The sequence below is a fragment of the Microcaecilia unicolor genome, chromosome 12 (assembly GCF_901765095.1).
Source record: "Microcaecilia unicolor chromosome 12, aMicUni1.1, whole genome shotgun sequence".
NCBI lineage: Eukaryota > Metazoa > Chordata > Amphibia > Gymnophiona > Siphonopidae > Microcaecilia > Microcaecilia unicolor.
In genome coordinates, this window is record NC_044042.1 from 35,911,312 (window position 1) to 35,938,359 (window position 27,048).

The 27,048-nt window shown below is 44.7% G+C and overlaps 1 protein-coding gene across 4 annotated transcripts in view; it reads right to left on the reverse strand.

Annotated features, from left to right (window-relative positions):
* Positions 1 to 27,048, reverse strand: part of GRAMD1B (GRAM domain containing 1B) — a 348,426-nt gene that overhangs the window by 287,438 nt on the left and 33,940 nt on the right. The window lies entirely within an intron of this gene.

Consider the following 27,048-nt stretch of genomic DNA (forward strand, 5'->3'; position numbering starts at 1 on the left):
TCAGCAACAGGACCCAGAGTGTCTTCCCCCTACTACTCCTGAACTATACCTATGGCTGCAGGCTCTAGCCACAGGAAATCATTGCTTCCTGATACTGGACTTTGGTGAAGTTTTAAGATTCAAGGACAGAGCACATAAAGAGAGTTCAAAGAAACCTAGAACATTATGGCAGAAAATGACCCTATAGCCTATCCATTTTGCCCTCCATACCAGCTGCTCAGCGTCAAAATCCCTTCCTCCCCCTCAGAGATCCCCTATGCTGTTCCATCCTTTCCTGAATTCAGTTATTGTCCTTTATTCTCAACCATCTCCACCGGTAGGTTCTTCCATGCATCCCTCACTATTTCTGCAAGAAATATTACAGTTTGACAAGCAGCAACAAAGGTTAGTGCCTGATGCACTGCTGGCTCAAGAGGTTGTGCCACCTTGAACCAACTTTTGCTATGGCACTCTCCCCCCCTCCCCTCCCCCCGGCTACATTGTTGTCCCCCCCCCCCCCCATCTGCATCACTGCCTGCCCTCTGCCCCCCCCCCCTCCCTGTTGGCATCAACTCTAGCCTGCTCTTTTACCTTGGTGAGAACTATCACCGCTGGCTCTCCTCCATGATCAGCTATCGGCACTAACCAAGGTTTAAATGTGAGATAGGAAGTACTTGTTCTCCGGTTTAAACCTGCAGTGCTGCTAATGGTTGAGCTGAGAAGAGAGCACAGTGGTGAGAGCAAAACCACACTCTCACTGCTGTGACGGTAGAGGTAGGCTTTTAGTGCCCTTGAGTTTTGGCACCTTGAGTCAGTGCCTCACCTGGCTCATGCCTTCAGCCGGACCTGGCATGATGTATCTGCAGGGTCAACTAATTAAGCGGTTGTATGTTTGCTTCCAAAATAACATGCTGAAATCAAGAATAGAGGGGAACCATGATAGGATTATAGATGGCTTCAAGTCATAATTGACTGAGATGGTTCTGCTTATGCCCCATTGTACTGTATGATAAACTGAAGTGCATACCCACGCATGCAACAGAACAAAATTGGAACAGACTCATGTTACTAAGGGGCCATTTTACTAAAGTTCATAGGAGGATAAGAATAGCCATACTGGGTCAGACCAATGGTCCATCTAGCCCAGAATCCTGCTTCCAGCAGTGGTTAATCCAGGTCACAAGTATCTGGCAGAAACCCAATTAGTAGCAAAATTCCATGCTACCAATCCCAGGGCAAGCAGAGGCTTCCCCCATGACCATCTCAATAGCAGACTATGAACTTTTCCTCCAGGAACCTGTCCAAACCTTTTTTTAAACCCAGATACGCTAATCAATGTTACCACATCCTCCGGCAATGAGTTCCAGAGCTTAACTGTTCTTTGAGTGAAAAAATGTTTCCTCCTATTTGTTTTAAAAGTATTTCCATGCAATTTCATTGAGTGTCCCCTGGTCTTTGTACTTCTACCCACTCCATACCACTCAATCATATTCTTCCCTCAGTTGTCTCTTTTTATCTATGCGGGTGCCACCTGCATAGCTTTTTTTTTTTTTTTTTTTTTAAAGAGACCCTCTCTCCCAAAACAACATCAAAAAAAGGTGATGCTATAGATGTTTTTCGGGTTCAAAAATGACTTTGCAACTTGATTTTTGGCCATTTTTAGCAAAATGTCCAAAATCAGACTTAGAAGTTTTATCGAAAATGCCCCTCCACACCTTGAGAAATACCTATACGCAGTGGTGTTTCTAGGCTGGCTGACACCCGGGGTGGATCGCTGATGCGCCCCCCCCCCCCCCGGCGAAATTACACCCCCCCCCCGGGTAAAGTGCGACCCCCCCCCCCCCCGGGTGCATTTGTACCTGCTGGGGGGGGTGCTGCGCGCCTGTCGGATCCGCGCAGAGGGAGCAGCAGGGAGGGAACGAGCAGACTCGGAGCGAACAGGCACGCGGCACCTCCCCAACGGCATGCACCCGGGGCAGACCGCCCCCACCGCTCCTCCCCTTGGTACGCCACTGCCTATACGTGGTGCACACATATTGATTTATTTTATTTGGTTGCCAATTGATTGGAGAATCAAGTTCAAGGTTTTGACTTTGATCTTTAAAGCATTGAATAATGAAGGACCCCTTGCACTGGCATCTTCATTAAGAATTTAATGACCCTCTCGCAATTTACATTCTACAGATAAGCTGATTTTAGACGTGTCATCATTTAAACAAACAAGATTGGATATTTAGGAGCTCATTTTCAAAAGAGAAAAATGCCCAAAAGGTGGCATAAATCTACATGTTTCTAGTGATCCCACTCTGCCTCAGGGAAAGCTGCTAAATGACTCTATGTGGCTGGGACAACGTTTTGGAAGACTTATTGAAACATAACTCCTGAGGAAGAGTAGCTCATGTTGATAACTTTCCACCTAAGTCCAGCGGCCAACTAAGTCAAAAGCAGAGGAAAGAGCTAAGGAAATAACTGTAGCTGAGGAGTGTTGGTCTAGAAATGTTCTGATGGGAATTGCAAAATGAGGTCAGGAGGGTTTCCATACTATGACCATAATACGACTATGGAGCAATTTTATAAATGGCCTTTTCTGCTTGTAATAAAGCCTTTTGCACAGAAAAACCTTTATAAAATTACCCCCTACATATCTGTAAAAATATCATCCTAGTGTTCATTCACATCATCAAGTTTCTATAATGTGCACACAGTGAAAGAAAGATTTCCCACGGAGTTTAATGAACAGTTGTTTTTGAGGGGCATCAGATTTGTAACAACCACACTGGGAACAAAGCATGGAATATCAGGAAGAGATCTGAGGGTGAGACTAAGTAGACTTGTGATTTCTTTTGATAGTTTGCTGGCTGTCACGTCATGTGAAACTCATGTCTGTAAAAAGTTAGGTTGTCAATAAAGATCTGTCAAACTGTCAGTATATGCACTTTTCATGAGCTAGAAACCGTGATGCTTATTGCTTGCCAATCATTCCTAAGAAATTGACCTAGTGAGTGAGTGAAGCAGATGTGAATAATCAGATGAGTCAGAAAAGACTTCTTTTACAAAAATGATTTTCTGCTCCCACGCTTGCATTCCCAGCTCTGGTGCAAACTCCACAAATGTTCTCTTGATTCAAAGAATGGGGTCCTTAAGATTGGGCTCAACTACCTTTCACAGTTCAACCCACATAGTACTTAATAGTGCAGTCTTGATGGAAAACTCCTACAGGATCTCGCACAAAATAAAATGTGAGGGTTTGGTTGGTCTAACAGTGAAGTACTGTAGGGATGATTTATTTTTCTGATAATGGTGGTCATTTGCATTCTCTTTCATCTATGCATGCACAAATAGTTTACACACATGTATTGTGATGTCATTGTACCATGCTGCCCATTATGATGTATCATTTGTATTCTACTGGCTTTTATTTTATTTCTGTTATACATATTTTCTATTGTGCTGGTTTAATATGTATATTTCTGACACTGTATCACATTATTGCTATTACTAGGACTTAATTTGACTATCTTCAAGTTTGCCTCATTGTTGTGAATGGGCTGTGTTGGCATTACAGTACCGGCTGCCGATCGCGTGGCTTTGTATACAGGGGCCTAAATGTCGGATTTTGGTGTCATCTCAATAACAGTAACATAAATCCTCTCCAGCACCAGATACCTTGTAAAATAATTTTTTTAAGCCCTACAAAAGCCATATGAGACTTACAGAACAAATCTACTATTTCATAACAGCACCAGCTTCCAAAATTCACACAAGAATATACCTAGGAAAACATAGCACAGTAAGGGCTTTTTTTTTTTTTTTTTTTTTTTTAAAGAAGCTGCACTAGCGATTCCCGCGTGGCAAATGAGAGGGAAGCCCATAGGAATTGAATGGGGTTCCAGTGCGGCTCTGTAAAAGAAACCTTAAATATTCCAATGAGCCCTAGAACGTACACCAACTGGGAAACTGAACAAGTTGAATTACTACAGATCCCTACTCAGACACTCGGCATTGCAGTCACACAGGCAGAGCAGATCTAGCCCCTCTTCAAATACAGTCAAAATTTAACCCGAGATCCCCAGCATCCAGATTCTGCATGTAGCACAATTTTCTCCTGTACAGTGCAAAATAAAGACAACAGATGTAAATTCTCAACTTGGACAAATTCCAAACACTACAATGAAAATAAAGGGCTCTGTTTACTAAGCCATGCTATAGGCAAGCTAGGGTTTTAGCTCTTCTTCCATCTTTATTGGCACTTATCTTTCACATTCAGCTTTCTTCCATTTTTCTGTTTGTTTCTCAATTCTAATTTTCCATCTGTTCCCTTCACTCCATTCATGTGCAGCACATCCACCCTCTTTTTCCTTCCCCTCTCATCCATTCATGTGCGGCATATCCTCCCTCTCTCTTTCCTTCCGTTTCCCTCCATCCATGTGTATCTCCATCCATCAGGACTGGTTAAAAGTCATATCCTCCAGATCTGCGCTATACCTTCTACGGTGGGGTCTGCGGAAAATCCAGTTGTTGCCCCAGATCCTCCGCTGCCTTGGACATGGGGGTCCAACTTACCCTGTTCTGTTCTGGATCCTGTGCTGCCTCGGCTGGATCTTGTGGCTGTCCTGGATTCTCTGCTGCCTCACTCTGTCCCGGTTCCAGTGGCTACTGTGGCTGTTTCTCCACCTTGCCCTGCTCTGCTTTGGCAGGGCTTACCTTGCCCAGGAGATTCAGGGTTAATCTTTTAACATTAAAGTTGGTTCTGGGGTCTCCTCTGAATCCAACTTTAATATTCAGGAAAAAAAAAATCACAAAGGTAAAGACATATCAAGGGCAGATGGAGGCAGCAGTGAACCTTGGGCAAAGCAGTGCAAGTTGGAGTCCCATGTTCGAGGCTGCAGAGGTTCCAGGACTGTGTACAAATAAAAGCTGGATCCTCTGCAAACTTGATTGGAGGAGATATAGAAAGGATCCAGCAGATCTGGAAGATCCGGCTTTTGCCTATTTTCTCCATCCATGTTCAGCTTTTCCCATCTCTTCCCTTCCCCTCCTGTCCATCCATATGCATGTCCTCTCTCTCTCTTGCCTTCCATCCATATGCATCTCCTTCCTCTACCTCTCCATCCATGTGCATTTCTTCCCTTTCCCTCCCCTTCATCCATGTGCATTTTCTCTTTTACCTTCCCCTCCATCCATGTCCAGTATGTCCCCTCTCTCAACCTCCCCTACTCTCTTCCTTCCCTCCCACCCATCCATCCAGCCAGCATCACCCTCTCTATCTCCCCACCTCCCTTGGTCCAATATTGCCTGCTTCCTCTCACTCTCTCTCTCTCCCTCCCTTCTCCCCCATGTCCTGCATTTCTCCTTAAACCTCCCTCCCTTCCTCTGCCACCATCTGCACTGCTCGCCACCATGACCAGTGCTAACTTCTTCAACAGAAGCCTTCCAGCCCATGCATTCATGAAGGTAATTTTTGTCCCGCCCTCTCTGACACACATGCATCAGAGGGGCAGTACCAACAGGACCTCCATGAGCAGATAGGCTGGAAGGCTCCTCGTTGCAGAAGTTAGTGCTGGTCACGGTGGCAGGCCTGGTACTTCTTGTTGCCAGGGGCCTGAATTCAGAGACACAGCAGCATGAGGGAAAGGGGATCAGCACAAACTTGAGTGGCAAGCCATTTTTTTTGGGTGGCACTTGCCACCCCATAGCGACAGCTATGGACTGGAGGATTTAATAGGAACATGTGAAAGTGGAAATGCCAGGATTAGGATGCACACTCAGAGATGAAAGGCGGGACAGTGGAAACGTGAAAGAACAGAAAGGTGATGTTTGATGAGGGAAACAACATGGACTTCGTGATTGGTCAGGGTTATGAGCAGAGAGTGAGTGATAGGGCTGGAGATTTAAGATGGGTAATGGAGGGGGAACTGGAGGGGTTAAAAGATGGCATGAATGTATCACTCCATGGTGTGACCACATCTCAAAAAAGATAGCGGAATTAGAAAAGGTACAGAGAAGAGCGAAGAAAATGATAAAGGGGATGGGATGACTTCCCTATGAGGAAAGGCTAAAGTGGCTTCAGCTTGGAGAAGAGATGGCCGAGTGGAGACACGATAGAGGTCTATAAAATACTGAGTGGAGTGGAATGGATAGACATGAATCACATGTTTACTTTTTGCAAAAATACTAGTACTAGGGGGCATGCAATGAAGTTACTAAGTAGTAAATCTTAAAACAAGCTGGAAAAAATAAACTCTGGAATTCGTTCCCAGAGAATGTGATAAAAGCAGTTAGCTTAGCAGGATATAAAAAAAGTTTGGATAATTTCCTAAAAGAAAAGTCCATAAGCCATTAATAAGATGGACTTGGGAAAATCCACTACTTATTTCTAGGATAAGCAGCATTACATTGTGCCTGCAAATTGGTGGGAAAATGTGGGATACAAATGCTACAAATAAATAAATAAATAAATCTGTTCTACTGTTTTGGGATCTTACCAAGTACTTGTGACCTGGATTGGCCACTATTGGAAACGGGATGTTCTTAGGATTTGGGGCTTTAAGGTGAGGTGGGCATCGAAAGTGACACCTAGGATTTTGATCAAGCCATTAAAAGGGAGAGGAGAATCATCAATTAGTCTTCTCAGTGTGAGTACCTGCAGCAGAGAACATGGCATGGGGTAATGGCAGATTGTCAGTGAGCCTGTGGCCTACGGAATGCCCTGCATTTCATTCCTACATCAGACTCCTAAAAACAGTCCTGTACAACATAAGTACTGAAATAGGGCTGCCTTAAGACACTGCCAGCAAGTAAAGTTCAAAGAGATTTATGCTACTTTAATGCCACCTTGAGGAAGGCGACAAATCTCTTGGCCTACTCTGTGTCAGCATGTGGTGGTATCATGCTTGGTTTGTGATATATTACATCTTATACGGACACATAGGAACTCATGCAAGACATGCCCATGTACAGTAAGTCTGGCTATGATCCAGAAAACTCCATCTATAAGATTGCAGCTTTGTCACTTTAAGGATCTTGTCTTCCCATGTGTTGTCATGGTTTCCAAAGATCTATCTATAGCAAGAGATTTTAAGGTTTTATGCAGTATGTATGTACTAGAAACAAGGATTTGTGCTGGAGCTGGGTGAAGTGGTTTATCTACAGTACTAATTATATTCATGACTTGAAATTAGTTCTGCAGAAACCAAGGAAGCTGTTACAGCCATCAGCATAAGATCAACACCCTTCCACTCCCTTCCCTCCTCTGGAGTCCTTTAAGAGTTCCCCAGGCCCACAGACAACTAATACCAAAGATTTCACTGTTCCAAGAGGTGAGCCTGAGGACCAGAATGATTACCTCATTCTTCAGTAAGGCAGAGCACAGGCTGTCTAACTCTCAGACTAGCTCAAACTAAAGCGAGGCGAAGTGCCCCCCAGTGCACGGAGCCGACATTAACATGGCGCCGTGCACCGATGGGCCCGCATGCCCTAAGCAGCGGGGAGCAAGCGAAGGGGGAGAGGTCAGGACCCCACCTCGCAGGTACTCCCCGCTGTGAGGGGCTGGCATAAAGAGAGGGGTTTAAAACCCCTGGGCTGAGCTCGGACGGCCTCTTCGGCGTCCGAGCACCAGCCAGCATCCTGTTCCTCAACACGTGGAGAGAGAAGCGGCGTGTGCGGACCCGAAATTGCTATCGCTCGTCCGAGCGGTTGTCACTGCCCGGTGTTTTTCATTGGTGTGAGTACTCGCCTTTACAATTTATTCCTCCCGTCAGGGTAGCGATGGGGTTGGTCTCCTCATCCGGGAATGGGGCCGGGGCTTGCGATCTCCAATTGCGGGACACGTGGACGGCCCGTGACGCAGCCGGTCTCCGCCAAATATAAATAAATAAAAAAGTTTTAAAGCTATGTATCGCCCCGCACCTTCCCCTTTTGCATCGTGGGTCAGGTCCGTTAATCCCCGGCCCGGCGGATCATGGCCTGTAGTACTGCTGATCGCGCAGCCGGTCCGCGTCAAATATAAATAAAGCAAAAGTTTTAAAAGCTTTGTATCGGCCTTTCCCTTTTGCCATCGTGGTCGGGCACGTTAATCCCTGGGTGCGGCAGACAATACGCGGCCTGTGCAAGACTCCCAGCTCCCCTCCAGGGCCGGGCACCACGATATGCATGCATTTCCCTCGTTGGTTATGGGAGTTTAAAAGGGACTTTTAAAAGTACTAATTATATTCATGACTTGAAATTAGTTCTGCAGAAACCAAGGAAGCTGTTACAGCCATCAGCATAAGATCAACACCCTTCCACCCCCTTCCCTCCTCTGGAATCCTTTAAGAGTTCCCCAGGCCCACAGACAACTAATACCAAAGATTTCACTGTTCCAAGAGGTGAGCCTGATGACCAGAATGATTACCTCATTCTTCAGTAAGGCAGAGCACAGGCTGTCTAACTGTCAGACTAGCTCAAACTAAGCCCAGGTGGCACCCCGATTTTAAAACCAATCTTGTAGGCAAAAAACTGCTCATAACAGAAATGAAGCAACTCCAGTTCCGTTGATCACTGATCAGGATTTCAAATTGTTCTACCTTCAGATCTTATCCCACATGGCTTCAACAAATCCAAATTCATTTCTTGGAGAAACAGAAACACAGAATTTGATCATATGGCCTATCTAATCTGCACATCCACACCAGCTGTTGAGCTGTACAGTTCCTTTCTCTTCCTCTGAGTGGCTATGTGCTTGTTCCATATTTTCTTGAATTGTGTTTTAATTCTGAATTATTTGCTTAAACTGTATTATGTTGAATATATTTTTGTTGTTCCTGGCTTTCAGGTTTTGTTCCTGAAAAGGCAGGTTATAAATTGCCAAACTAAATGAAATTAAGTTTAAACACTGTCCTTATCTCCACCATCTGTGCTGGGAGGCCGTTGCATACGTCCACCACCCTTTCTATACACTAATATTTCTTCAGAGGATTCCTGATTCTACTTACCCCCTCTGCCCCTTCACTCTTATCCTTTAAATCTTCTTTCCAAACCACCCTTATCCTAAGCCTCCCTCATTTCTCTACTGCTTTGTTTGCCATCTAGGACAACAATTGCCTTGTATTTAAAAAGTGTCTGTCATCGTCTGTTAGTTACAATAAAGCTGTCTGAATTTTCCTGAAATACACAAACACAGCCCATATATTTCACTGGGGCTTTAAGACATACCCCTCATTCCTAATCAAACAGATGCCAAACTAGGTCTTAGAAACTGGCCAAGCTATTCCAATAGGACAAGACTCTTTAACTGTCACTGAGGATGCTCTTTGGTAGAGCCATGAGACCCTGAACCTCATCATTTCACCACAGCTTCTGTTCTCTTTCCTTCCCGCCCCATGAGGGGAGCTAAGACATTAAAGATTAGAGAGGCAGCATTTCAGTGATCGGAACCCGATACAAGGGAAAGAGGCTTAAAGACGCCCAAAGAGGAGATGCTCACTAGCATTCTCTGGGTAAAATATTCATCAGAATTAGAATATAGAGCCGCAGGAGTCTGTGTTGCTATGGAAACAGCCCATTATCAGCAATGTGGGCCTGAAACATCAGAAGCGCAGGGTTATCACACTACACAAGGAAGGTTTTTGGATAGGGTGATGTCATCTTTCAACCGAACTGTATATGGCATTTAAAATTATCTTACAGTAAGCAGATGTCTCTAGGAACACCCGCCCATTTGCTGTTCAATCCTCTTCTGAAACTTTCTGTTTCTATGGAATGAACATAAAAGCAGCAATTTACAGATATTTCATTAAGCCATTCCTTATAATGAGAAAGTTAAGGAGTTTTAATATTGTTCCAAGCACAAAATCATTTTGCCTAGTAGAGGATACTAAACCAGTTCTCTGCACTCCTAATTCTGTGGCTAGTCATTAACGCCCTAGGCGCACTGGTGACACTCACAAAACGCTACCTTCTTATGTAAAACTGGGGGAGGGGCTTTCCAGCCTTTTCTTTGCACCTTCCTCCTATTTTTTCAGCTGAAGAATGATACACTATCCCTCTAATTCTATAAGTGCTGTGCACACAAAATTATAGACTAGCACGTGTAACTTAATTACTTCATTGGTGATAACTAAATAATTAGTCTGAACCAGCACTGTCACTAATTTGTATTTCCATAGGTGAGTTATGACCCTATTCTTTATAGTGTCTGTGCAAAGGACTAGAATAGCGCTTAGAGCCGATCTCCGCACCAAACTTTGGGTGCAAGTAATACTGCGCTCATCTTTAGTGAATGCCCATGTGCCGCCCGTGCCCCTCTAATGGCCATATCCCCTTTTGAGTTGTGCGCTAAAAGATTTGTGTGCAGATCAGCAGTGTACCTACCTTGCATGCTGCCAAGTTAGGACAGAAAAACGTTAACCAAGCTCCGGTCTGAATATTGGCCAGTGCTCAGTTAACTTCCAGGTCCTGGCTAAATGTCTTGCCATTCCCCCTCCCTCCTTCCCACCTACCTTGGAAGAACACAGCCCCACTTCCAATCCCCCTTCCTCCCTCCCATCCCCAGAAAAACAGAGGCCCCCTCTGATCACCCCCCTCCTTCCCACTCTCCCAGAAGCACACAGCCCCCCTTCCGATCCCCTCCTACCCCCAGAAGCACATAGCCCCCCCCCCTTCTGATCCCCTTTTCTCCCTCCCACGCCCAGAAACACACAGCCCCCTTCTGATCACCATCCCTCCCTCTCATTCCCCATGAGATGACCCTCCCTCCCAGCCACCAACCCCCCCCCCCCCCCCCATACACTCAGGATAGGCCCCCTTGGGCCTTGAGCAGGAATATCTCTCAATATCTCTCTGAGAAGTTCTGAAAGAAGAGGACATTTCTCTGTTATTTTCTGTTCTTTGGCTGCTGGAGAGGTAGCAAGTCCAGCAACCTCAATTAGGTGCTAACTAAGGTGTGGGGAAGTAGAATATTTGCATAGGTTGCTGAGTTAGCTTCAAAGAGCCTGTTTAAAAAAGGCCCCTTAGATTCAAAACAATATAAAGAGGAAAGGTCCTACTGAACTTTCTTTCTGAGAAGTTCTGAGAGAAGAGGACATTTCTCTGGTAAGTGAACACTATTTTGCTTTGTGCTTTGGGAATTTAAAGATTGGGGGTTAAAGGAGGAATTGTAGGTTAGTGATAGGCAAAATAAAAATATAAAAAAGCAAATTTTATCAACTAATCTCCATAGTCTTTTCCCCTTAGTTTTAAAAACTTTGTACCACAGCATTAACAGATAGAATCTAGCAGGCACTGCAGGATCTTGTTTAGTCTTCCCACCCACCCTCCTCAACACCCGCACACCCCAAGGACAATTCTTCATTTATAGTCAGTTATTGTAATTAGGGTAACAAGCAAGGAGTGCTCTTACAGAGTTTTAAATACATTTCATTAACATCTAAGAAGGAAACACTAAATAAATCATACAATATACTATATAAACTAAAAGACATTTTTGTATTAGGCTAATATCCTTAATACTGTAGCAAGTTTTAAATTATTGAAAAACTCAAAAACACTAAGATGGAGTCAGCAGTCCAGCAGCGAGATGGGTGCTATCCAGTCTTTTGCATTGAGTGTCACATGTATGATTATCTCCCAGTTGGTGAGATGTCATATGTGTGTGCCCGATGCAAAGAGCTCCTAGCTCTCACAGAACGTGTCCGTTCTCTTGAGGCTAAAGTAGCAGACTTGGTGGAGCTGAGGGAGACAGAGAGGTACATAGAGGAGACCTACAGGGATATTGTAGAGAAGTTCCACCTCCAGTCTGGTAGCCCCTGTGCTACCTTGGAGGAGGAAGGTCTCCTAGAAGGACAGCATCACCCTGGTGAAGTAGGAAATACTCCTGTAGCCAGGACCTGCCCACCAGGGGATGTACTATCCTCTCGCACCGAGGATATGTCTCCAAGTGCTGCCCGGGAGGGAAGGGTTAGGACAGCTATTGTAGTTGGTGATTTGATCATTAGGCATATAGATAGCTGGGTGGCTGGTGGACGTGAGGATCGCCTGGTAACTTGCCTGCCTGGTGCGAAGGTGGCGGACCTCACGTGTCACCTAGATAGGATTTTAGATAGTGCTGGGAAGGAGTCAGCTGTCTTAGTACATGTGGGTAGGAAAATGTGGGAGAGAGGTTCTGGAAGCCAAATTTAGACTCTTAGGTAGAAAGCTCAAATCCAGAACCTCTAGGGTAGCATTTTCTGAAATGCTACCCATTCTACGCGCAGGGCCCAAGAGACAGGCAGAGCTCCGGATTCTCAATGCGTGGATGAGACAATGGTGCAGAGAGGAGGATTTTAGATTTGTTAGGAACTGGGCAACATTCTATGGAAGGGGGAGCCTATTCCGAAAGGATGGGCTCCATCTTAACCAGGGTGGGACCAGGCTGCTGACATCGGCATTTAAAAAGGAGATAGAGAAGCTTTTAAACTAGAAACGGGGGGGGGGGGGGGGGGGGAAGGCCGACAGTTGCTCAACAACGCATGGTTCGGGATAAGGTATCTTTCAAAGATATCACCAAAACAGGGAAGATGGGTTATCCTGATAGCGAGGTTGCAAAAGAGACTGTAGTAAATCAGGTGTCCTTAAATAAAAATAAAAACAGACAAAAGATTGCAAATTAATACTGTCAAGTACTGAGCATGATGTAAATAGGAACAACAAACAGTTTGAAATGTCTATATTCGAAAACCAGGAGCCTAAGAAATAAGATGGGAGAGTTAGAATATATTGCACTAAATGAAAAATTAGATATAATAGGCATCTCTGAGACCTGGTGGAAGGAGGATAACCAGTGGGACACTGTCATACCGGGGTACGAATTATATCATAGTGAGAGGGTGGATCGAATTGGTGGAGGGATAGCATTGTATATTAATGACAGCCTTGAATCAAACAGATTGAAAACTCTACAGGAAACAAAACACTTCTTGGAATCACTATGGATTGAAATTCCATGTGTAAAGGGGAAAAGGATAGTGATAGGAATGTACTATTGTCCGCCTGGCCAGGATGAACAGACGGATGCAGAAATGTTAAAGGAAATTAGGGACGCAAACAAATTGGGCAACACAATAATAATGGGTGATTTCAATTACCCCAATACTGATTGGGTAAATGAAACATCGGGGCACGCTAAGGAGGTAAATTTCCTTGATGAAATCAAGGACTGCTTTATGGAACAGCTGGTACAGGAGCCGACGAGAGAAGGAAAAATTCTAGACCTAGTCCTTAGTGGAGCGCATGATCTGGTGCGGGAGGTAATGGTGCTGGGGTCGCTTGATAACAGTGATCATAATATGATTGGATTTGATATTAGATTTGAAGTAAGTATACACAGGAAATCAAATACGTTAGCGTTTAACTTTAAAAAAGGAGATTATGATAAAATGAGAAGAACGGTGAAAAAAAAAACTTAGAGGAGCGGCTGCGAGGGTCAAAAATTTACATCAGGTGTGGATGCTGTTCAAAAACACCATCCTGGAAGCCCAGGCCAAATATAGTCCGCGTATTAAAAAAGGAGGACGGAAGACCAAACAACAGCCGGAATGGTTAAAAAGTGAGGTGAAGGAAGCTATTAGAGCTAAAAGAAAATCCTTCAGAAAATGGAAGAAGGAACCGACTGAAAATAATAAGAAACAGCATAAGGAATGTCAAGTCAAATGCAAAGCGCTGATAAGGAAGGCTAAGAGGCACTTCAAAGAAAAGATTGCGTTGGAGGCCAAAACACATAGTAAAACATTTTTTAGGTATATTTAAAGCAGGAAGCCAGCAAAAGAATCGGTTGGACTGCTAGATGACCGAGTAAAAGGGGCGATCAGGGAAGACAAAGCTGTAGCGGAGAGATTAAATGAATTCTTTGCTTCGGTCTTCACCAAGGAAGATTTGGGTGGGATACCAGTGCCAGAAATGGTATTCGAAGCTGACGAGTCGGAGAAACTTAATGAATTCTCTGTAAACCTGGAGGATGTAATGGGGCAGTTCTACAAACTGAAGAGTAGCAAATCTCCTGGACCGGATGGTATTCCTCCCAGAGCACTGATAGAACTGAAAAATGAACTTGCGGAGTTATTGCTTGTATTATGTAATTTATCCTTAAAATCGAGCGTGGTACTGGAAGATTGGAGGGTGGCCAATGTAATGCCGATTTTTAAAAAAAGGTTCCAGAGCAGATCCGGGAAATTATAGGCCAGTGAGTCTGACGTCGGTGCTGGGCAGTTCGGGCACCTTTTCATGGCTTGGTCGCAAGAAAAAAAAAATGGACCAAGTAGAGTCGGCCAAGTGCTCGTCAGGGTCGCCCTTCTTTTTTCCATTATCGACTGAGATCGCCCATCTCTTAATCACGCCCCAGTCCCGCCTTCGCAATAGTGCCGACATGCCCCCCGTGAACTTTGGTCATCCCCAAGACGGGAAGCAGTTGAGGACGCCCAAAATCGGCTTTCGATTATGCCGATTTGGGCGAACCTGAGAGAAGGACGCCCATCTCCCGATTTGTGTCATTAGATGGGTGCCCTTCTCTTTTGAAAATAAGCCTGATAGTATTCTATAAGTTACACATGTAATTTAGAGACACACCCATTCTCTTCCTATGCCCTGTTCATGCAAATCAACTATGTAACTACATAGTAAGACATTATATGCTACACCAGTATTTCCCCAAGTCCAGTCCTGGAGTATCCCTTGCCAGTCAGGTTTTCAGGATATCCACAATGAATATGCATGAACTAGATTTGCATACACTGCTTCCATTATATGCAAATCTCTTTCATACATATTCATTGTGGATATCCTGAAAACCTGACTGGCAAGGGGTACTCCAGGACCGGACTTGGGAAACACTGTGCTACCCTATAGAATAGTGTAGTGCACTGTAGTGCGTAACTGCCAATTTTGGTGTCTCTTACGTGTAGGAACCAAGTTATAGAATTGTCTTCAGCAGCTTTTTCCAATCCAGTCTACTCATCTCTCAATTTCTTAGTGAATCAGCTCCTTATCTGCTTGTACTGCTACTGCAGGGCTGTTCTTAGGCATCTCTGCGGTAGTAAATTAATACCGACTCCCACTGCAATTTATTCTCCCAGTTGACTGGGCAATATGAAAAACAGAAGCTTTGACTATGAAATACATGTAAATAGAATACTAATACATTTAGTATCCATCTGCTTGTCAAGTTAAACATTTTCACTGAACTTCCACAGCCCACACTAAGTAAAAATGCAATTTTGTAATCCCAAAATACTTGCCATGCAAGAAGGATCTCAATTTAATGAATTTCTGTATCCTACACTGCTATAATGTTGAGCTAGCTTTTAAGCTAAATCTGTTACTCCTTGAAACATTATACAAAATACCAGTAGAAGCGGGCCAAAGTCTCCCAGCAGGCAAATTCAGGTTTTAACATTTTTTTTTTTTTGTATTGTAGAAGCACCTTACATAAAAAGACCCGACACGGGACCACTTTTCAGAGGTAACCCGCCTGCTTCTGCAGAGATGATGGCGCTTGGTAAATTAGTTAAAACGATTTGCCGCCTGCTGGAAGTCTTTGGCTCATCCCTGCTCTTTTTGTACATTGTTTTTTTCACATTGGGATTTTTTTCTGGTTTTTACTCCGTGAAACGTACCTTGGTCAGCGATGACACATTGGGATGGACATTGCTAAAGAGACACTGTGCTAGCGATGGAAGACTGGCCACAACTATGCCAATTCAAGGACTTGGATGGCTGTCAATGAAACCTATAAAAACATCAATCACCATCTTCGGCCTACAGAGGGTGGCATTGTAGTAACCTGTGAGGCTAATGTAGTTACAGTCACTGGCTATTGCAAGGCTGTTTCCTAGAAGGTTGTGTTAGTCAGCTTTTTCTAACAGAACTGAGAATCACTAGGAAACTGTCAGGTTCTTTCATTCTATTCTGAAGTCTTCTCCCAGGGTCATATTTACACACTAGTAAAAAAAAACCCATTTCTGATGCAAATGAAACGGGGGCTAGCAAGGTTTTCTTCAGAGTGTGCATGTGGGAGTGTGTGTGTCCCTGCCCTCTGCCCTCTCTCCCTCCCCCTCCCCCTCCGAGTCCAGTCCTTCAGTGTTGTTTCCTGCTGTTCTGTGTTTTTGTTACAGAGAGAGTGAGGGCATCTCTCTCCCCTCCCCCCTCTGAGTCCTTCACTGTTTTGTGGGATTTCCTGCTGTGCTGTTTTCCTTCACTCGGGAAACCGGATATCTCTGGCGCTTCACACTTCCGGCTGGAGGCTTCAGTGGTGCCTTTTATATATATAGATGCTTAAAATGGGTAATTTCTGGGACCAATAGTATGGTGGTTAACACCTCAGATGCAAATATTTGACTTATTTTTTGCTGTACACTGACTTGAGTGAATTCCTTCAAAAAGGCAGTAAATAAATTCTAATAAATAAATAAATGTTCTGTCTAGGAAGAAGACTCATTCTTGCTTGGCCAAAACATTGCAATTGCCCAGTTGTTTCCTATTTGTTCTCACAGCACCTCCTTGGAAAGCTTTTATATCTCAGTTGGGAAGCATAACTTCTGCAAGTGGTTACTTCTGGGTGACATGGTGGTTGTAATGATGTCTTCAGGGTTCCTTGATCATGCAGCCTAGAGTTTCTTAGTGCTCTCTCTCTCTCTCCTCATGTTGCTGGTGGTGCTTGAATAATTCCTAGGCCCCTGATGGCGAACTTATGACACGCGTGTCAGCACTGACACGCGTAGCCATTTTTGATGACACGCGGTGCCGCCGCAGTGTGGTCCGCCCTCCCTCCTCGCTCCCGGAAACTAACCTTAAAGCCTCCTTTCACGTCGCAGCAAGCAGCAGCAGGGCAGGCCACTCCTTCCTTCCGTGTCCCGCCCTCGCCTGACGTAACGTCCGCGAGGGCAGAGCACAGAAGGAAGGAGGAGAGGTCTGCCCTGCTGCTGCGACGTGAAAGGAGGCTTTAAGGTTAGTTCTGGGCCCGGTAGCAGGTGGAGGGGGGGGCCCAGCGACCTCGGGTGGGCAGCGATCTCGGGTAGGGGGGCCCGGGGGTGGTCCTAGTAGATTTTTCTCGAAGTGACACACCATCCGAGTTATGCTCGGTTTTTTCGCGAATTTTGACACACCAAGCTCAAAAGGTTGCCCATCACTGTCCTAGGCTGTACTGCCAACACTAGCTGTTTAATGAGATCTGGCCTCTCACTGACCCTGCAGTTAAAAACCCTGTGTATTTTGCCCTGTTTCTGTTTCATATAGATGTATCCTTGTCTATTACTTAGCTCTGCACTTAGCCCTCTGTAAATTCTATTGATATTGATCCGCAAGCCTGGGCGGACGGTTGCCGCTACACCTTGATCAAGTTTCAGGTTCCTATTACATTTCTGCCAGCCTTCTATTTTGTAAGTGTTGATAAAGTGGCAGGTGATTAAAGAGAAGAAACATATGCCACGACCTGGCAGGGCGCTACACTTTTTAGGAATAAAGACATAAAAAGCAGATGCATTATCGCCTCACCAGGAAACATAACTAGAAGGTTTGGAGTGACTCTCCTTTCATGCTATTGCAAGAGAACAGCCCAGCAAAATAGGTTTGTACTGCAAGAACCAGCAGCACCAATCCCCACTGCTTCCCTTCCAGCAAAAGACATCTGATCTGTAGTTCAGGCATGAAATAATGCATTTCCAGGAGCAGAGGAGCAGCAGGCTATTCTATCCTTCACTGGAACAACAGCGGCCTCAGCCATTTTCTAGTTTCAGAGTACACCCTCTCCACCAACCTCCATCACCATCACAATCCAAGATGCTGTTTCAAAGCATTTCCCTCCCCCCCCCCACCACCACCACCACACCACGCTTCTTCCATTCATAGTAGCATCCACTATATTGACAGCTCCTGCCTGGTGTTCCACTGTCAGGCGCTTCAAGCTTTTTCTAGATATAACCAGTGGATTTTTTCTAGCGAAAAAGGTGCCAGTACTCAAATGCCAGGCCACCCTTCAGGGGTGGGGTGATCACAGAGGGACCCACCCCACAATAACCAGGCCCCCTGCAACCAGTCACAGAATCTATGACAAGGCAGAATTGGTGTATACGAAGACCATGAGTCAATTTTAGCAGACAATGGAAAAGGTGCCGGTACTCAGTACCTCCAAGTACCCGCTCAAAAAAAAAAAAAAAGCCCTGAATATAACATGACAGATGATGGCATAAGTGGCCGGTCTAGTTTGCCCAGACTTTATGCCTTTAAAAGGATTTTAAATGGTAAATGCTGGACAGTTCTGCTGAAGTGCTTGGCACTTACAGGCATCCTCAAAAAGGTAGAAAAGGAGAGAACAGCTGATGAACAGGATGCAAACTAGCCAACTACAACACATCTATCTCTGTCCTAGTCTAAGGGCTTGTTCCCTAGGAGACTAGTGCAGCAGAAAACACCAGGTTACTGAGTGAGAAGCTCTTCAATTTTGAGCACCAGGACCTCTGGCACAAAAGCTATTAAAGGTTACCTATCAAAGATTAATGACCAAACCGCTGTCTAATGCAGAGGACCTGTGTGCCATCAGCCTGTGTCAGGTCAGGACCTTACATAGTGAAGGAAGTAGGGTTCCACCGCCTAGGCTCTTGGTACAGCAGAGATGTGCACCTAAGGCTATTGAATGGGCAATTAAAAGAGGGGAGAAGCAGTCTTTATACTCTTAATGTGCTCTACTGGTTTCTGATCACTGGTCAATTGGCATGCTGTTGACCCAGAGAAAAGAGGTAAACTAAACTGTAGCGCAGTATTTCCCCAAGTCCAGTCCTGGAGTACCTCTTGCCAGTCAGGTTTTCAGGATATCCACAATGAATATGCATGAACTTGATTTGCATATACTGCTTCCATTATATGCAAATCTCTTCATGCATATTTATTGTGGATATCCTGAAAACCTGACTGGCAAGGGGTACTCTAGGACCAGACTTAGGAAACATTGCTGTAGACTGTGTAGGGCAGTGTTTCCCAAGTCAGTCCTGGAGTATTCTCTTGCCAGTCAGGTTTTCAGGATATCCACAATGAATATACACGAGATTGATTTGTATGCAAATCTCTTTCATGCATATTCATTGTAACTTTGTAAGTCTATGTGCTTTGAAAATGTAGGCAGTACACAGTCAACAGCACCCCAGAATGTTCATGATTGAAACATGAAAGGGCAATTAGGAAATGACCCACTGGGTGGCCACTGTTTAAAGTTAAGTGCCAAACACAACAGGGAAGAAGTCTAATCCTTAATGAACTATGATTGATATTATACTTAACGCGGGTGCACGGTGAAAAAATTATATGGGAATATAGGGAGGGTGGAGGGGGTAGAGGAGGGGAGGGGGACATAAGCGTTCAAATACAATGAAAATGATTTATATTGTCAGGGTGATATATCAGCAGAATATAATGTGAATATGTTATTCCGGAGTTAGTGGTTTTGTAATTTTCTTGCCAATAAAAACTGTTGAACATAAATGAAAAACGGGGGGAGGGGTAGGGGTATGGGATGGGGAAGTTTAATTAGTAAAAAATTGATGGCGTTTTGCAATATACAGGAACACTCGATGTGTTGTTATTAGACTATATATTTTGTACTACCAGATGGCTGTATATTTTCCTTGTTTAGTCAAGTCATCAATAAAAATCGTTGAAATATAAAGTTAAGTGCCAGTCCTGGCGTATAATTTAATAGGTATATTCAGTGGCACTATCTAAGCTGGCATTGGCATGATCTGTTTAGAATGGATAACATGTACATTTAGCTAGCAGCTGAATATTGCCACTAGATGGATAGTTTTATGCCACTTCCACTCTCCCTTAACCTTGATCCCTATTATATACATATCTGGCTGTTTAGTGAGTTAGGCAAATTTGCATTCATTACCAAGCGGCAAACACATAACTCTTCTAATAACAGGCCCAACAATAAATATTTTCATTCTGCTTTTTACATTTCCTTTCTTTGCGTTTCTCATAATCCCTCTCTACTACTACTACTTAACACTTCTAAAGCGCTACTAGGGTTACACAGCGCTGTACAGTTTAACAAAGAAGGACAGTCCCTGCTCAAAGGAGCTTACAATCTAAAGGACGAAATGTCAAGTTGGGGCAGTCTAGATTTCTTGAATAGAGGTATAATGGTTAGGTGCCGAATGCGACATTGAAGAGGTGGGTTTTGAGTAGGGATTTGAAGATGGGTAGGGAGGGGGCTTGGCGTATGGGCTCAGGGAGTTTATTCCAAGCATAGGGAGAGGCGAGGCAGAAAGGGTGGAGCCTGGAGTTGGCGGTGGTGGAGAAGGGTACTGAGAGGAGAGATTTGTCCTGTGAGCGGAGGTTTCGGGTAGGAACGTGAGGGTAGAGAGGTAATGAGGGGCTGCAGATCGAGTGCTTCCTTATTATTTCCTCTTTTTTATGAAGAAACTTGGAGACAGTCCCCATTGCATAATCAGAAACCCACATAATTCACAAGGTGAAAATGTGCCTCATTCCCTAGTACGAAGTATACATGGTCTATGAAGTGAATTACAACTCTGTGGTACATCTAATGGGCATTGGATAATTTGCAGTTTGGTTGTGAAGTAAGCCCACCATCACCACCTTCCTGTTTCTAGGTTGAATCTTTCACTTTCTGCAAGTTTGGGTGACAGCAATGGCAAATATCTGTCTCTCGTTCAGTTTCTGTTTCTTGCTTCCTATCGACTGGCTGTTTTGTTTTTAAAGATATGAATGTCACTGTTAAGAAACTCTATGAATGACTTATTTTATGAGGCTGTGATTTTGGTTGACAGCATCTGTTTTAAAATGCAGTCATTTTGAAAACATTTTTTAAACATGCTGCTTGCTCATAATTCCATTAGAGCTCTAACAGATGGAGCTTGGCCTTCTGATGTCACTACAGGATGAAGCTCCAAATAAATGCAGCTGTGGTGTAGTCACCACAGGAAGTGGCTTTGTAAGTGCAGCGATGACAGAGCAGACCCTGCAGGTACACTAAGTTCCCAGTATCCAAGTTATCATGCTAAAAATAAAGTGCATTACAAATGTTTAAAAAAAATGAATTCTACTACTACTACTACTAAACATTTCTAGAGCGCTACTAGGGTTACGCAGCGCTGTACAATTTAACAAAGAGAGACAGTCCCTGCTCAAAGAGCTTACAATCTAATAGAAAAGTGAACGGTCGGTCCGATAGGGGCAGTCTGGATTCACTGAACGGTAAGGGTTAGGTGCCGAACGCAGCATTGAAGAGGTGGGCTTTAAGCAAAGACTTGAAGACGGGCAGGGAGGGGGCTTGGCGTAAGGGTTCAGGAAGGTTGTTCCAAGCATAGGGTGAGGCGAGGCAGAATGAGCAGAGCCTGGAGTTGGCGGTGGTGGAGAAGGGTACTGAGGAGGGATTTATCCTGTGAACGGAGGTTACGGGCGGGAACATAAGGGGAGATGAGGGTAGAAAGATAGTGAGGGGCAGCAGACTGAGTGCATTTGTAGGTAAGAAGGAGAAGCTTGAATTGAATGCGGTATCTGATCAGAAGCCAGTGAAGTGACCTGAGGAGAGGGGTGATATGAGTATATCGGTTCTGGCGGAATATGAGACGTGCAGCAGAGTTCTGAACAGACTGAAGGTGGGATAGATGGCTAAGTGGGAGGCCGGTGAGGAGTAAGTTGCAGTAGTCCAGGCGAGAGGTAATGAGAGCGTGGACGAGAGATCGGGTGGTGTGTTCAGAGAGGAAAGGGCGAATTTTGCTGATGTTAAAGAGGAAGAAGCGACAGGAATTCTGTTTCCCAAATCATAGCCTTCATAGTAAGGGGTAACCACCTGGCTCCATTTTAATAGGACAGGCAGACCTAGTCCTCCTTTTACCTCTACCACATGCATTGAGGGTAAAAGGCTGGGGGGGTGGGCAGGGGAGGGGGAAATTGTTCTTAACAAAAGCTTAAGCAGGTGCACACCTTTTGTTCCCAAAAGTTTAGAAGCTTAAGTGCACCATGTTAAAACTGAAAAGAATGAAATGTGGTAAATGAGCTCACTGTAGTAATCCAGGTAACAGGCAAACTAGCACCGATCCAAATTAATACCATCATTGTTATAATGGGATTGCTAGTGACATCATGTAAGCCCCGTAAGCCTTGAGGTAGTTTTATTTTCTCTCACAATATTAGGCTTGTTGCTTAGGATTTTGTGGTTTGGTCTAGTTTGTTTGTTTTTGTATTTAATTAGATTTTCAGAGACTAAAGTCACGGCCTATATTGAATCCAGCGAGCCTGAGTAAGCTCCTTAATGTTACCATGGCAGCAGCTTGCTATGCTGTCTTCTGTTTCGGAGTTGGCACATAGCGGGCCAGTACTTCCTCCTTCTTCTTTGAACAAGAAGTTTCTCTGAGGTCTTAAGTCATAGTGAGAGTAATTCTATAACAGGGCACCTAGAATAAGAGGGTAAGTGGACATCTATTTGAAGCCTATTTCATAAAGAAAAGTAGGAGCCTATTTTTATTCATAGAAAACTAGTGCAAATGCAGAAGACACACCTACATTTAAGGTAAAATCATTTACACCTAGATGTTAGCACGTACACATATATCCCATTATTCTATAATATTATGTTATGTTATTCTATACATGACTTCTATTCCGCAAACACCTATACCGTTCTATGCAGACTACAATATACAAGAAGCTGGACAACCAAAATCCAGGAAGGTACATTTTTCAGAACTAATACAGTCAGTTATTAGACAAAAACATTATTACTAAATAACCAAGTTCTTAAATTCTTTTGAAAAATCAGGTAATTAGAAATAACTCGAATTGACTATAGCCGTGAATTCCATATTAGAGCAGCTTGATAATAAACAGAAGAATTAAACACTTTCCAAAGTTTAAGCTGTTATACTGATGAAAATTGTAAAAGCATCAGATTAGGGGTTTTATATGAAAGACCATCAAGAAGGAGAGTGGTCCAATCACATAGATAGGATGGCGTCATACTGTTCGAAATCTTATAAATAATAGTACGGAGCTTAAATTGGGTCCTGGCCTCTACAGGAAGCCAATGCAAGCCTATCAACAATGGGGTGACCAACTCATATTTAGAAACCGAGTATATTAGCCGAGCTGCTTTTGTGTGTGCAGTTTTACATAGGGCACACATAGGACAAGATTCAGTAAATAGTGCTCAAATTCCAGTGCTGAAAAAAACATTGTCATGCCCACTTTATAGAATCGCACTTATTGCCGATTCCTGTGTCTAACTTTAGGTGCCAGACTTATGCCAGGTGAAAATGCTGGCACCCAAGTTAGGCGCACTGAGGCCGTCTTCTGTAATTCCATGCTCAACGTTTTTGGAATGCCTCTGACATGCCCATGGCCACACCCCTTTTTGAGTTACATGCTAGTAGAGTTAGGCGTCGTGCCTTATAGAATAGGACACAGCCAGATGCAAGTGCAAATTTTAATGACTGCCAATTTATTTGTTTGTTACATTTATATCCCACATTTTCCCACCTATTTGCAGGCTCAATGTGGCTTACAAAGTACCGTAATGGCGTGTGCCATGTCGGTTGATAACAAATACAAGATTGTGTTGTGGTCAAATGAGGTAGAAGTGAATCGGGTGTGGTTATCCCACACCAGGGTACAATAAGATTGTATACTGGGGGAGTTACATAGATTACATTTTTGTTACGGAATACTACTGGCTGAGCTACTCCAATTTTTTTTTAACATTAATAATTGGTTGTTAGTACCCAATTATTGTTAATTGACTCGTCACTCAATTATTTTGCATGCACATCTTGGGCACACACACAAATTTGGGTGTGCAATTCTGAGCCCCATATATAGAATCCAGGGGAAAGTGTACATTATATGCTAAAGTGTTTAATTAGCTGCTAATTGGTGTTGATCGGCACTAACTGGCACTAATTAGCAGTTATACGCATAACTGCCATTAGTTGGTATTCTATAAATTTTGGGTACAACATCTACCATGTGCAGCTGGAAGGGGGAATGGAACTGGCTGGGTCAGGGGAGTACCTAGCAATAGCATGTGCAGTTTATAGAATAGTAGCATTTACCGATCTAACCAACCATTGAGCTAGCATAACTGTTTGCGCCTAATGTTAGTTACTACTAACTAACTAACTAACATTTCTAAAGCGCTACTAGGGTTACGCAGCGCTGTACAATTTAAACATAGAAGGACAGTCCCTGCTCAAAGAGCTTACAATCTAAAAGACAAGAGAACAATCTAAAGACAAGTGTACAATCTAGAGGATGAGTTAATCTGATAGGGTGGATAGATTGGGGCATTCTATATTTCTCAAGCGGTTAGGCGCCGAAGGCAGCATTAAAGAGGTGAGTTTTAAGCAGAGATTTGAAGATGGGTAGGGAGGGGGCAAGGCGTATGGGTAAAGGAAGATTGTTCCAGGCATAGGGTGAGGCAAGGCAGAATGAGCGGAGCCTGGAGTTGGCAGTGGTGGAGAAGGGTACTGAGAGAAGGGCTTTGTCCTGTGAGCGGAGGTTACGGGCGGGAACATAGGGAGAGATGAGGGTGGAGAGGTAGTGAGGAGCCGCAGACTGAGTGCATTTGTAGGTAAGGAGGAGGAGCTTGAATTGTATGCGATATCTGATCGGAAGCCAATGAAGTGATTTGAGGAGAGGGGTGATATGAGTATATCGGTTCTGGCGGAATATAAGACGTGCAGCAGCGTTCTGAACGGATTGAAGGGGGGATAGATGGCTGAGTGGGAGGCCGGTGAGGAGTAAGTTGCAGTAATCAAGGCGAGAGGTAATGAGAGCGTGGACGAGAGTTCTGGTGGTGTGCTCAGAGAGGAAAGGGCGAATTTTGCTGATGTTGAAGAGGAAGAAGCGACAGGTCTTGGCAGTCTGTTGGATATGCGCAGCTAAGGAGAGGGAGGAGTCGAAGATGACTCCGAGGTTGCGGGCAGATGGGACGGGGAGGATGAGGGTGTTATCAACTGAGATAGAGAGTGGAGGAAGAGGAGAAGTGGGTTTAGGAGGAAAGACGAGGAGCTCGGTCTTGGACACGTTCAGCTTCAGGTTGCGGTTGGACATCCATGCTGCAATGTTGGATAAACAGGCCGATACCTTGGCCTGGGTCTCCGCGGCGATGTAGAATAATTGTGTGCACAATTTTCAGTTTAGAATTTGCTCTCTGCCAATGCTCCACCCAAACTCTACCCATGCACGTGCCCACCAACAAGTGGTGTAGCTAGGATCAAATAGGCCCCAAGCAGAAAAACTGAGGTAAGCCCCTATAACACAATCACTTCCTAAGCAGTGGGGACGGGGAGGATGCACATTTCCCAAATCTGGCATCTTAAATTAAGAAGAAAATATTTTTTCTACCTTTGTTGTCTGAGCAATGCTGTGGTCCTAGTGCCTCTCTTCTGTTTTTTTTTTTTCTTTCTTAACTCTCTCCAGAGTCTCTATGTCCACCATCCATCTTTCCTGTGTCCCCCTATCCAGCTTGTCCAATGTCTCCCCTCTGTGTCATGGTCCCTGTCCCTATCCTCCCGCCATGTTCAACATCTCTCCTCTGTGTCCCTAACCCTCCCCTTGTGTCCAGTATTACCCCTCTATGACCCTGCCCTTATGCTTTCTCCACAGCCAGCATCTCTTCTGTGTCCCTGCTTCTCTCCTCTCTCTTCCCTTCCTCCTGCACCCTCCACCTTCCGTGGTGTGGCATCTCTCTCTACCTTCCTCCATTGGTCTAGTATCTCTACCTCTCTTTCCCTTGATCCAGTGTTTCTCTCTCTCTCTCTGCCTTCCCTCCCTCCAGCATCTGCCTCCTCTCTTCTCCATCCTTTCTGGTCCAGGACTTGGTTTCTCTCTCTCTCTCTTCCATTTGTTCTCCACCTCCACCCCCAGTCCAGCATCTGCCCCTTTTGGTCCAGGTCTTTCTCTTACTCTTCCATCTGTTCCCCCCCAAGGTTCAGCATTACTCCTCCTCTTTTCCCATTCCCCTATGCATTTTCTCTCTCTCCCCCTGCTCCCCCAGCATCTCTTCTGCCTTCCACCCCTCCATCTCTCTGCCTTCTCCCTGGTGCTGCAGTGGGTGACCAACAGTGCTGAAAACTGGCTGTCTATGGCCAGCGGGGCCTTTCCTCTGCTGCGTTATGCCCCCAGGAAGTTGCATGAGAGAATTGGGACACAGCAGCGGAAAGAACCCATTGGCGGAGACAGCCAGTTTTCAAGGCTGTCTCTGCCACTGCCGGCCACCCTCCACAGCAGAAGCCAGAGAGACAGTTGGAATGGAGAAATCTCAAACCGGTAACCGGGGGGGGGGGGGGGGGGAGAGAGGAAGGTAGGGATGCCTGACCTGCAGGTGGGAGTAGTTTCAGGTGACCCCTACCATTGGGTGGCCCTGGGTATTTTGCCGGGCTCACTCAGTGGTAGCTACGCCCCTGCCATGGCAAAATATAATCCATCAAATCATGGCATGAACTTTTAAGCTAGTCAGTGTGTCCTATAAGAGATCATTTATGCTTCGAAATGACTAGAATACCACCATTTATATGTGTTCCTGCTGCCTAAAACTAGGTAACTCCTTAGAATTACCCCCAATGTGCTAACTTCCCTAAAATACTTATCTGACTGACATTCAGTCCATGTTTTTTAAATGCTGCCCACCAAGGGTAGAATTAGCCGCAGATATCCAATGCTGAGCCATGACCAGGCACCAGCATTGAATATCCAAGGCTAATTAAAGTTGTGCTGGCCACGGGATCTTATGCAGCTCCTAGCTGATATTTAGCCGGGACCCATATAATTCACTTATGTGGGTCCTGGCTGAATATCAAAAGGAATGCAGGTCAGTGCCCTCTGATCCTCCAATTCCCCCTCCCTCTCCTGCCATCCCAATCCCCCTTCCTTCCACTCCTGAAGTACAAAGCTGTCTAACCTCCTTCCACTCCCTCCTACCCATATAGGTCCTCCCGAGCCTACCTTGTAAACGCCTGTGGGTCCAATGGGGTCCAAAGGGCAGGAGTGATGCCCATTCGCTGCTGTCTGTCATAGCTGCTGTAGCAAAATGGCTGCTGCAACTTC